This window comes from Polypterus senegalus, chromosome 4 (genome assembly GCF_016835505.1).
Source record: "Polypterus senegalus isolate Bchr_013 chromosome 4, ASM1683550v1, whole genome shotgun sequence".
Classification (NCBI taxonomy): domain Eukaryota; kingdom Metazoa; phylum Chordata; class Cladistia; order Polypteriformes; family Polypteridae; genus Polypterus; species Polypterus senegalus.
Window position 1 is genome coordinate 233,035,868 of NC_053157.1, and position 13,305 is coordinate 233,049,172.

The following is a 13,305-nucleotide window of genomic DNA, read 5'->3' on the forward strand; positions in this document are numbered from 1 at the left end:
CCATCCCTCTTTTGGGGAGCCTCTTGAACCCAACACCATAGGTAATGTAACCGGACAATGAGGACACCAAATGAAGCAAGGGAAGGTGTAAAGTGCATTTATTACATTCAAACAAAACAAACCCAAAGAGTATTCAAAAGTAAGTGCAGTGTTTCAAAATGTCCGGAAATAATAATCTGTAAAAAAATCCCAAACGTTTCAAACAAGGCTAAAAGCCTGCGACAGACATTTGGGGTGACACCAGCCAAGCAAGCACAGCTCCTTCCCAGTCTCTCCAACTCACCCAAGGTTTGCTCAGAGGGAGAGACTTCAGCCGCTGTGGTCCTCACACTACTGACCCCCATCTTGGCTACCTTCGCCGGCGTCTGCCAGACTGCTTGGAGTTGGTTGTCCTCCCATCTTCCTCCTCGCACTTGTAGTCAACGCTCAGATCCCTTGATCGAACCCACACCCCTACATAATCAGTGGGTGCGATCTATCCCTTGAGCGCCGATCACTCGCTCTAACACGGGACCCCTGCCCGCGATGACCTCTATCTTTCAACCAGCTTGCTCATCCACTCTCTTTTAATGCCAATGCCGCTGTTGCTCGTCTTTTCCTCCTGATGTCCTGTGCCGGCCATTACTTATAAGGCTCTGTGGGCGCAGCGGCTCCATCATGCATCGCGGGAAGCCGATTAAGAAAATGAGAATGATTGCACCCTCACGTGCAGGTGTGTCTCACCCTAATTACCTCATCAACTCCCCGCAGTTGCACGAAAGCGCCCAAGGAGACAGACACGGCCAAATGGATTATTTTAAAAACCTGGCCTTTCCTTCTGAGCCACAGTGCCAGTCCAGTCTGCCTCAGACACCCATATTGGACCAGTTTAGAGTCCCAAGCCCACCTGACCTGCCCGTTTTCTGAGAATGTAAAAGGACAACTGGGATCTCCAGAGGAGGATGTGAGCAGACGTAAACATGTGAAGTCCATATGGACAACATCTGGGTGCAGGATGTGACCCCAGAACACCGGACCCCCTGAAAGAGCAGAGGAAACCAAACTGACCTGGAGATTCCAATTGCTATGGGTCAGTTGCTCTCGTAACCATCCATGAGGCCACTAAAGTATCAACTCTTTGACTGCCCCATACCAGCGTGAAGATGAAACTTAGCAATGTGTCGACGTGGATTGAGAGTTCATGCAATTCACCACCAATGAGAAATGGAAGGCGTTAAAGAGTTTGTGTTAGCAGATCTAATCTTCTTATATAATCCAGGATTTTAAATCACATGTAGCTCGCAAACCGTTTGACCAACTCACTTGAAATTTGGTATGCATATAATACACGACCTCCACTGTCCGCTTTTGGGGTGATGATGTTTATTCCTCTTTTTATTTGTATTATATTTTACTAGCCAACCCGCGGCGTACCATATGCCGCATAATCAGGCCGGTTTTTAAATGATTTTTAAGCCCAGGGAGAAAAACGTCTTCCGTGTTCCTGCAGGAGCATCTAAGAAGACGTGCGTTTGTCGCCGATTGCTCTATGTAGCGTGTAAAACAGTTTGCTATGGTGCACGCGGTCGTGCGTGGTAACCGAAAACTCGTTTTTTAAAGATTGCTTCCTTCATTGTGTTTTAACCTCCGCTGTAAAGGATTGTTTTAAGGATCCCATGGGTTACCCCTCGCAAACCGTTTTACACGCTGCATATAGCGACTCACTTCCGCGAGAAACATGCCTCTATGAACAGTCAACGTGGCTCGGAGGTGCATGAGGCCTCTACGACAGACGAATATAAATGACGCCGTTTTTTCTGTGTCGTCGCGTCCGAGTTGGTGGGCGTGGCTCTGCGAGTTGTCGTCGTATCCAATGGTCTTGGGGTTGGTGGGTGTGGCTCCTCCCTGCGTGTGCCATAGGTGTCTTACTTGTCGGCGGCTCAGTGAATCCACGCCCCTTCTGGCGTGCTTTCCATGGGTGTCTTGCCTTAGTGAATTATATATATATATAGATTGTAGTATCAACTCTTGGCAGCAGGGTGGCACATGCGTACCGGCGCCGTTCTCATGCCTAACACCTTCGCCATCACTTCCTCTACCTCTTCATATCTTAAATTATTTTTGATGCAGATAGAAGACTTAAGTGCCAGCTTAACTCTTATAGGGATAATTGTTTTTTTTTTGTTTCTTTTCTCCCAGGGCTGAATATTTTTCCAAAAACTAACATTTTTTTTAAAAAAGAACACAAAGAAACCATATTGTCACCTCTTTTCATCTTCAGTCTGTGTCTCCTGTTCACCCTCACTGTGCCACAAGCTCCAATTCCCCTGCTCTGTAGCTCCATGAACAATTCTGGGCATGCATAACAATTGTCCAAATGTACACAACATGACCCAAATAGCCCTGAAGCAGCTCCAGCACAACCTGACTTGTCAAGGGACAGCTCTCTCTTTGAAAGAAATACCTTCCTGTATATGTAATTACTGTCAGGCAGAAACCAGTGTTTGCTTCTGCCAGTACAAAATTCTTTTATGCCATACTTTGTGGGCTTGTCTGGCATATATTGGCAGAAAAAAAGGCGTCCCTTTTATTTTATCATAGATTCATGCACATACAAATCATGGCCAGGCTGATAAAATTGTTCATATGTTGGTTCCACGATGTCAAGCAGGGGCTGAACTTCATACAGGGTGCGCACAAAGTCCATATGCCCCTGTCTTTTGGAGGATTTTCGATTGCGGGAGCTGCGATAAATCGCGCACTCGTCAGAGGACATAACCTTTTCCTTCTCAGCATTTGCTGGAAATTGGTGCAGCATCAGATGACAAGCTTCCTGACGTCTGTCCAAGTGGGCATCTGATAACTCGTGAACGTGCAATGGACGGCAACATTTCATTTGCAGGTCCTGTTTGATGTGTTTCCGCATTGTCGATTCGGCTATTCCCAACTCAGCAGCACGTTTACGAGTGGAGTTCATTGGGAATCGTTGGACAGGCTCTGCCACATCTGCACATGTTTCATGCCTTGTGGATGGTCTTCCACTTCGCGGCGCATCTCGGATGCTGCCCGTTGCAAGAGCCTTCTTCTCCCACTGCAATAGCGTCCTCTTTGTCGGCGATGCCTTCCCAAAACGCACAACAAAGTCATCCATGACATTTTTGATCGATTTCCCAGTAACGGGCCGCTCATGAGCCCACACAGTGGCCACCAAACACTCCTCGATCTTGAAAACACGTGTGTCACCCATCGCTTCATCTTGGAACGACCGCCACGTTGTTGCAGTTTCTTGAGTGGCAGCAGGTGACAGCACCAGACAGGATGTCGGAAACACACCTCGAAATACCAGGAAGACTTGCACTGATGTCCACAGGAACCAAATTGTCATGGTTATTCCTGTAAATGCTCCTAAAGATAGGGGTATACGGACTTTGTGTGCACCCTGTACATGGGGTTATCACAGAAGTGAATAAAACTTGGCAGCAGCACGTACCTATCATCACGTGGCATAACCTGTCCAAAGCCACCAGGGGACAAAGCACGTTTGGACCAATGCTCCTTGAAGTTATATCGCAAGTCTTGTCCCATCTCTATTTATAATGCTGCCACAAAGCCCTTCATTTTGTCTTTTGTTGTGGGTTTCCACTTTGAATGCGGTGCAAAAAATTGCTCTGCACACCTGTTTGTCTCGTCTGACAGTAGCTGATAAGCAGCCTCAGCCTGAAGTAGTCCAGAGGCTGGTAATCTGTCGTGTCCAACAGCAAGCCATGCTGTCTTGTGAAGTCCGGTAGCCTGTTTGGCTCCAACGGATCAATGTCTGGCTATTCCTCCCACACGAACCTTGCCGTAGGTGCGTCGGCTGCGTGAATGCGGTCAGCTGGGGTGGCATCGGCTGGTGTCCGACCAGCCAATTTCAGTTCCTCACTCTCTTGCTCGATCTCCTGATCACTGTCAACAAAATCAGATTCTGAAAAATCAGAGACCGACTCGGCGATAAGGCACAAAACATCGTCTGCTGAGTATTTTCTTTTCTGCACTCGCTTCGCTTCCTCGTGAGATGTTGATGCCATCTTTCCTTTGTTTACATTTCGTAACTCACGCACACGCAAGGATTAGATGTCGAGTCAATGAGTCTAACATTCCTTCAAGCAGAGAGGGCATACCCGTGACGTAACAGTGAGTTTTGTCGCTATTAACAGCTGATTGTCGCCCTCTACCCCAGGATGTCGTCTTTTGTCGACATTCGCCCTCAAACCCCTCCTGTCGACAAAAGTCGACATCCGTCCTAAAAGACTTAAGTAAAAAATTAAAGAAAATGTACTAAGTAATTGCAACGCAAACTCTGACTTAATCAGTTTTAACACGGAAAGATGCCGACGGAAGAAGAGAAGAAGCCGGACACTAAGGTGGAGTAAAGAAGAGCTGCTCAGGAAGCAGCAAGCGCATCAGCCTTTGAGCAAACGAGTGCGAAACGTACAGAGGAAGAGGACGGAAACTATAAGTCAAGCGGATTCACTGCACACTGAACTCTCATTGAAATTCAACTTTCATGCTTATTACATATTGGTAACTGAACTACCCCTCGAAAACTTCAAGATTTAATAGTATATGATAATTCAATAAGGTCATTAATTGCCCCCTTTGTTTGTACCATTGACAGGGCATTTTTTTTTAGCATATCCAATGTTTCTGTATTGTTAGTTCCACTGTTGTATAAACTACTATGACACGTTATCTTCAAAATATTAAAGCATTAAAAGCTATACCATCATTTGTAATATTTCACCCGTAATAAGGCGCTATATTGCACCCGACCCGGCAGAGACTCCCATGGAGGCACACGTAAAAACAAAACAAAGACTTTTATTTTCTTCACCTGTGGGGCACGTCTTCCTCGTGAACCCCACAGGCACAACACAGTCCCAAATGCACGAGCACAAAAACGCAACACTCCCCCCCGTCAAGCTCTGTCCTCCTCCTCCCGACTCTGGCCACTGAGTGGTGGTTGCTGGCCCCTTTTATAGTCCACTTCCGGGTGGGGCTGAAGATTCATCCAGGCGGGCTCAGGGATCCATTTGCCCCAGGGTGGCCACCCCAGATCCCAACAGGGCTGTGGAGAACTCCATCTCCCATGGAGCCCTGCAGGAAGCTGAGGCACCACCGCCAGCTAAGGAGGCTGCCACCAAGCATCCCGGAGGGAGGTACTGAGCAGTCCATGGTTGCCCCCTCAGAACATATGTCGAAGGGGCATCCCGGCCGGGCATGGGACCTGGCCATCTGCTACACACCTATAAATTACTATGCCTATCACTCGCATTGTTCTTTTTAAATCAGCAAGAGGAAAAAGTAAAAGATAAAGTAATTAAAAAAGCAATCGTCAATTATAATAATTTGGACGTGAGTGTCAGTAGGCTTTGCGCCGGAGGAATCAAGTCACCTAAACTACTGTATAACACTTCAGTAATTATTTAGCGCTCTGACCTTTCTGATCCTAAAACCGGTCATTACAATAGCAATTGGCGAGAAGAATTCATCATTAATTGCAGAATTTCGGTATTTGAGGGTTCCCCTAGAGGGTCTCTTTCTCTAGCACGATCAGCACCTCTTCATCTCCAAACAGGCTGAAGTTTCGACTTTGGGATTTTTCCGTCCAGCCATTTTAACTTTACACTGTCCTCAACAAACTCTGACCCACACACACACACCCATCATCGAGTTATCTGGGGACCCTAAAATGTCGAGACCCATAGAAAACCGGGAGATCGATATTTTTGACAAATCTAAAGCAGGTGGTTCGTCGTGTGGTGAGGACGGCAACACGTCCTCGACAAACTGTGACCCACACACACCCATCATTGAGATATCAATGTTTTCGGTATCTGGGGAGACTAAAATATCGAGATCCGGAGATCAAAATTTTTGACGAATCTAAAGCTTTCGCGTCTCACCCCCAAAGACGACAGGTTATGGTGGGGAAGGGTGGATAGCAAGAAGTAGAACAATCTCCACCACAAAAACGAAAGATATAATCGAGCCTGCTTACTGGGGAAGGAACCAAAAAATAGAGTAAGCAGGAACCGAAACAAATTTTTGTACAGGGTGTCCATAACACCTGTGTGCAGTTTAACTCTTTCAGGGCTGATGTCGACTTTTGTCAAACGGAGGAGTTGACGATGGTAGTCGACTGTAAAACTGTGACAAAACCAACTGTTATGTTTTAGTTGGACTCTCGTTGCTTGAAGGAAAGTGAGCTTCGTTGGTTTGATCGAGAGTTCTGGCGCTTGTGTGAGTAGCAAGGCACAAACAACAGCAAAAATGCCACTGACAGCTGGCGAGAGATCAAAGCGATTGCATAAAACAAACTACCGTGTGGATGACGTTTTACCTGTTATCTCTGAACTGGACCATGACTTGTCGGACTCGAGTGATCGAAAGCGAATGTGAGGTTCCAGCTTCAGTTGAATGGTCCCCAGCCAATCATGGTGCTGAACGGGTTCGTGTAGCTGTGACGATGTGGGTTCTGGCTCCACACTCCCTTCTGATGTTTGGAAGCACTTGAACCCAACACCGTCGATAATGAAACCGAGTGAGCTAGTCAATGGAGGCAAATAAACAATTGAGCAAGGGGTGGTGCAAAAAGTGATTAGTGCTTTTATTAAAAGAAACAATCAAAACAAAAACAGTGTTCCATGTAAAGTGCAGTGCTCCAAATTCTTCATTAAATAAATAAATAATCCATTAAAAGAACATGGAGGTAAAACCAATAAATAGAAAAAAACAATCCTTAAAAACCAGAGGTTAAAATCTTCTCATGGAAGCAGTCTTAAAAACATCAAACAAGCTCGGTGCTTCTTTTCTGTTAGCGTCTCACCTGCTTATCCCGTTTGGGCTTAGCAGCAAGCAAGACGCTCTCTGCAGCTGCCCTCCTCTACACACTCGAGACTGGAGACCTCCCGATCCCTGGCTCCGGTATGGCACTCATCGCAGTCCCAGAGACTTGATTACCCCAATGGCCAGGACGCACACATTGGGGACTCCACCACCAAGTCTCCCGACTTCCGCTGCCTTTCCACGGCCTTCTGCGGCTCATCGCTTTCACCAGGTCACTCCCGCTACGTGGTCGCTCAGCGGGATCAACATCCACTCAAACACCCGGGTGACGGCCTTACACCCAGCTTCCTCACAGCTGCCCTCGAGCGCGCGCTCACCACACGCACGCACCACCTGCTTCCTCGCTCCCTGTAACCTCCGTCTTCTTTTCCTTATCTCGTTCTTTTTTTTTCATTTCGCCAACCGACTCGCGCTTCTTTTTAAATGACGAGTGCCACAGCAGCTGCACCATTAGCCACGGGACAATCACGAATGTGGGCAGTTCCTCACCTGTGCACTCGGTGAGAAATGCCCACACCCTACGGATTGCCCCACGGCACGCTATGGCCCAACGTCCCCTCGCTCAGCCGCGAGCGCGGTGATCATTTATTTAAAATGAATGGCCTTTGCTCAACGAGCTGTGGACCCATAACACCACAGTAGCTGATATGCCTACGGTAGTGTTCGCCAGGGAGGAGTGCAGCTTAACAACGATAAGAGGTAGAACTCCGATTGCAATGCCTCAGCCACGTGAGGACAGCTTGGCAGCAAGCCTGCCGCACATTCTTGTCAAACTGGCAGCCACAGCACACAGCAACAGACGTTTAATCTTGATTTCTGTGTGAAACCATTGCTTTTCAGAAACTGTTTTTTGTAAAAATATTCAGCCTTCAAAGAGTTAAAATAGTTGTAACTTTGTAAGTATATGTGATAGAAAGAATTTGTAAAAAGGATTAGAAAGTTAGTTTTATTTTTGCCGTTACTGGGGAACTGAAAATCCACACGAGTCTGTTGAACATGAAAGCAATTCTCCCAAAGTTAATTTGTGGTTTAGGGGGGAGGAAATCGAGTCATAGGGCCCTTCTTTTTGGAAGGGTGTGTTGTTAATGGTGATAGCTATTTAGAAATGCTGCCACTTGGAGCAATGAGGACTGATAGAGAATACAGTATTTCAACAAGATGGGGCTCCTTGTCACTTTGCTTTGCATGTTAGACAGTTTCTACGGGAGAAATTCTCTAACAGATGGATTGGAAGAGGTGGACCGTTTTCTTGGCCTCCACATTCGCCGGATTTGACTCCATTGGATTTCTTTTTTTTTATAGGGAACATATGAAAACAAATGAGTATTAAGCCAAAACTCGATCAAGCTAGGATAACCGATGTGATTGCTGGTATTACTGAAAATCAGCTTGAAAATGGTTGTCCGAGAACTACAGAATTCGTAATTACCCTTTGTATTAGTAATGATGGTGGACCTGTTGAAAATGAACAAGAACAATAAAACATGTAAGTGTTTCTTTGTGGGAAAGTGGAAAATTCAAAGAAGCTTTTTTAATTCAAATAATGTAATTAACATTTAATTGTGCAATGCACCACCTACTCAAAGCATCATGATGCTCCAACAATGATGGACGGATTAAAAGGAAGAAATCTACGTGACCATCATCATCATCAAGCCCTTCCGTGAGAATCCTAAATCCAAAGAGGACTGTTTCATTTATGTTAGGTAGAATGCCCAGAGGGGACTGGGCGGTCTCGTGGTCTGGAATCCCTACAGATTTTATTTTTTCTCCAGCCATCTGGAGTTTTTTTGTTTTTTCTGTCCCCCCTGGCCATTGAACCTTACTCTTATTCGATGTTAATGTTGATTTATTTTTTATAATTTATGTCTTTCATTTTTCTATTCTTTAATATGTAAAGCACTTTGAGCTACTGTTTGTATGAAAATGTGCTATAGAAATAAATGTTGTTGTTGTTGTTGTATCTGTAATGTACTCACAATTTCCACACAGCCTCCCTCACTTTCTTAATAGCAGACACATTTTCATTTGACGTTCTTATAGATCAACTGTTATTTCTTTATCTATTCTACGACTGTCTTTCAAACGTCACGACTTGACTAAATGTCGGTCACACAGGAAAATCACAGAGGTCATCAGGTGGGCCCCCCCCTCTCAAATAGTGTTTTAAGGTCCACAACCCCAAGAAAGTTTAAACGGTGCGTGAGACTTCTTACTCGCGCGCCTCTGCTTTCCTGAAGACATAGGCCCAGCCAATCTAATACACCCTCTCCATTAGTATTACTCAAACCATCTCTTATACAGTGGTGTGAAAAACTATTTGCCCCCTTCCTGATTTCTTATTTTTTTGCATGTTTGTCACACAAAATGTTTCTGATCATCTAACACATTTAACCATTAGTCAAATATAACACAAGTAAACACAAAATGCAGTTTTTAAATGATGGTTTTTATTATTTTGGGAGAAAAAAATCCAAACCTACATGGCCCTGTGTGAAAAAGTAATTGCCCCCTGAACCTAATAACTGGTTGGGCCACCCTTAGCAGCAATAACTCCAATCAAGCGTTTGCGATAACTTGCAATGAGTCTTTTACAGCGCTCTGGAGGAATTTTGGCCCACTCATCTTTGCAGAATTGTTGTAATTCAGCTTTATTTGAGGGTTTTCTAGCATGAACCGCCTTTTTAAGGTCATGCCATAGCATCTCAATTGGATTCAGGTCAGGACTTTGACGAGGCCACTCCAAAGTCTTCATTTTGTTTTTCTTCAGCCATTCAGAGGTGGATTTGCTGGTGTGTTTTGGGTCATTGTCCTGTTGCAGCACCCAAGATCGCTTCAGCTTGAATTGACGAACAGATGGCCAGACATTCTCCTTCAGGATATTTTGGTAGACAGTAGAATTCAAGGTTCCATCTATCACAGCAAGCTTTCCAGGTCCTGAAGCAGCAAAACAACCCCAGACCATCACACTACCACCACCATATTTTACTGTTGGTATGATGTTCTTTTTCTGAAATGCTGTGTTCCTTTTACGCCAGATGTAACGGGACATTTTCCTTCCAAAAAGTCAGTCCACAAGGTATTTTCCCAAAAGTCTTGGCAATCATTGAGATGTTTCTTAGCAAAATTGAGACGAGCCCTAATGTTCTTTTTGCTTAACATTGGTTTGCGTCTTGGAAATCTGCCATGCAGGCCGTTTTTGCAGGCCAGTCTCTTTCTTATGGTGGAGTCGTGAACACTGACCTTAGTTGAGGCAAGTGAGGCCTGCAGTTCTTTAGACGTTGTCCTGGGGTCTTTTGTGACCTCTCGGATGAGTCGTCTCTGCGCTCTTGGGGTAATTTTGGTCGGCCGACTGGCCACTCCTGGGAAGGTTCACCACTGTTCCATGTTTTTGCCATTTGTGGATAATGGCTCTCACTGTGGTTCGCTGGAGTCCCAAAGCTTTAGAAATGGCTTTATAACCTTTACCAGACTGATAGATCTCAATGACTTCTGTTCTCATTTGTTCCTGAATTTCTTTGGATCTTGGCATGATGTCTAGCTTTTGAGGTGTTATATTTGACTAATGGTTAAATGTGTTTGATGATCAGAAACATTTTGTGTGACAAACATGCAAAAAGAATAAGAAATCAGGAAGGGGGCAAATAGTTTTTCACACCACTGTATATATATTTATCTTGTGGTTCATCCTGCTTCCACTTCAAAACCAGTCCCACCCACACGCAGTCGACACGGCATTTCTCGATTCCTATTCGTCCTCTTCCAAACCCTTCCCCACGCTACCTGCGGCCTCCCATACACCTTTCTATTTTCGTTATACTGCGGTGGTTGTTTCCTAAGCCTTTGTTATAAAATGAGCGACAGTATCTTCTCTATTGACGGGTTTTTGTACAACGTCATTTCCCACTCCGGGAACAGGCAACTGCCTGTTCCTATCAGTGTGTTATTTCTTGACACAAACGGTTGACGATAGCAATGTACTCTCACTACGATATAGGGCAGTAGATTTTGTTGCATCGCATTGGGACAGATTTGGAGACGTTCTTCTTGTTGTTCTTTCCAAGCACTATACTGGCCTGTTGAGCGTAATACACCCAACAAGTACGCGAAGTGCTGCCACGACGGTAAAGTAGCTTTACCACCTTTGCGGGAGCCACCTGTGTCTTTACAACAGCTTCTTACACAGCAAACATCAGAAGCTAAAAATGATCGTGAACACATTTGAGAATACAACTCTTCTCTAGCGTTTGTTTCCATGGGTGCATAGATAACTCAACCTCCTGGCCACGGACCATATTGTTTTAAAATACACGGGCAAATTCAATCACCAAATCTCTCCACTATTCGCTAACACTTCTACCTGTCCAGGATATGGACAGTTGTATGTTTTTGACGCAGCGCAAGTTACTGCAGTACGCTTACAAAATAAAGCAAACTCTTCATGCAGCGAAAATGTGCTTCTCCAGCTAGATTCTATACTCAGAACCACCAACCCCTTCGCTAAATCATACAAACACATGCATGAAATCGCTCGGTCCAATCCAACAGCATCTGTACGAATGTTTTTCGAGGAAAACCCTAGGCAGGATTTACGAGGATACAATGCCCCGACATGTCACACCGATGTTGCAGCAATTTTCATCGGAGAAGATGCCGAAAGGGACATTTGCATCTGTCCCATACGCAACTCCTGTAAACAGATTTCCACGCTCAATATGAATTGCGATCCTATGGTTTACCCACTTTTATTCCCTTACGGAGACATTGGCTGGCACAAACATTTACAACGTGTTCCCGATAAAAGAGCCGCCAACCGAGTCAGGCTTACTCAATGCCAATTTTACGCGTACAGATTAGCAAAGAGGAATACATTTAGTATTTTGCACTCCAGTGGCAAACTATTCCAACAGTAGATGCGTATGTTAAAACAGAGGGAGCGCGTCTCAACTATCTCAGATTACATCAACAAGATCTGCGTGTGAAACAATACATAGGACTGTCAGACACACTGCAAGCAAACACTGAAAATAGCAACGTACGTGCAGGCAAAATGATCATATTACCATTCACATTTCCAGGACGTCCAAGATGCAAGCAGCAAAACTATTGTTGTACGTGGCTTTTTCTAGGGTTAAATCTTTCGACTCATTATCTGTCGTCTCCAGCAAAACACCTATTCACAACTGCGTCTTTCAAGAAGTATTTCTTTCTTCTTGATTTCTGAATTTCTTTCTCACCATTATCCATTCCAATTGTTACACCGCTGTATGCTACGGCGGGCGTTGGCTATTAATAATAATATAAAGCTAATCCACTTTTTCCCTATATGAGCCAATTCCGCCAACTTCAGAGATGAACTCCGATCAGACTCGTACTGTGAGCTTATCTCGGCAGCCTCTGAGGTAAACTCAGATCGGAGTTGTGACAAACATGCTGGTATTCTGCTATCTAAAACTACCCAATCATACCCAATCTAGCTACCATACAACACCATTATAAACCTAAATTGAATAAATAAGACAGAAAATCCTTTGATATAAATACTGTGGCGAGTGGCTGGGGGTGGTACCCAGCCGGGACACCCAGGAGGAACGGAGGAAGGCTTACACCGCCTCCAGACCATAAGGGGGGAACCACCCTGGTGGCTTTCAGAGCTTAGAAGCTCAACCCTATAAGGGCCCGTGGTCACCGCCAGGGGGTGCCCCAATGCCTGAGGATCTCTGGCCCGGGTGTGGCGTAAGTGCTGTGGGGTGGGAAGAAGACCAGTGACACCCAGAGTGCTTCCAGGTGCGCAGTCGGTACTCCCGCCACACTTGGGAGTGCTAATCGGGAGGCCCCTGGAGCACATCCAGGTGTGTATAAAAGGGGCTGCCTCCCTCCATTTGATGGCGGGAGTCGGGAGGAAGAGAGACAGAGTCTTGAAGGAGAGGAGTCGAGGTGCACCTGAGAAAGGCAGTGTGATTAAGGCCTGGACTTTGGGGGAGTACTGGGGTTTTGTGAGCGTCATCTTTGTAAATAATGTATAATAAACGTGTGTTGGGTGAACTATCGGTGTCCGCCTGTCTGTGTCCGGGCCATGCTCCACAATACATACACCCGTACATATACATATGTCATATGTTACACATTCAGTACCTCATATTCTTCTATTTTATGGCAAATAAATGTCTACATTTTTCCAGGCTGTCTCATAATACACCATACATCCAATCAGCGTCACACTTTAAGTCCCAGATACTTGATCTGCAGATATTGCACTCTCCGCTCTGTCATTGTGAGTGATTGTCGGGGCTGCTTAAATATGACGGGTGCTCACATAATCGTGTATCGCCTCGGCTCGTCTTCATTTCACGGTAAATGGTTTGCATTCCTCGAACTGGCCAAACCTCAATGTGAAAATGGGGTTTATTCAGTTGAGTCTTAGCCAGCTAAGTTAGT

General features: G+C 45.3%; 1 protein-coding gene across 1 annotated transcript in view; it reads left to right on the plus strand.

The window, feature by feature from the left end:
• The window catches only part of LOC120528896 (zinc finger protein 2-like), a 63,548-nt gene that overhangs the window by 8,832 nt on the left and 41,411 nt on the right, over positions 1–13,305 (plus strand). The window lies entirely within an intron of this gene.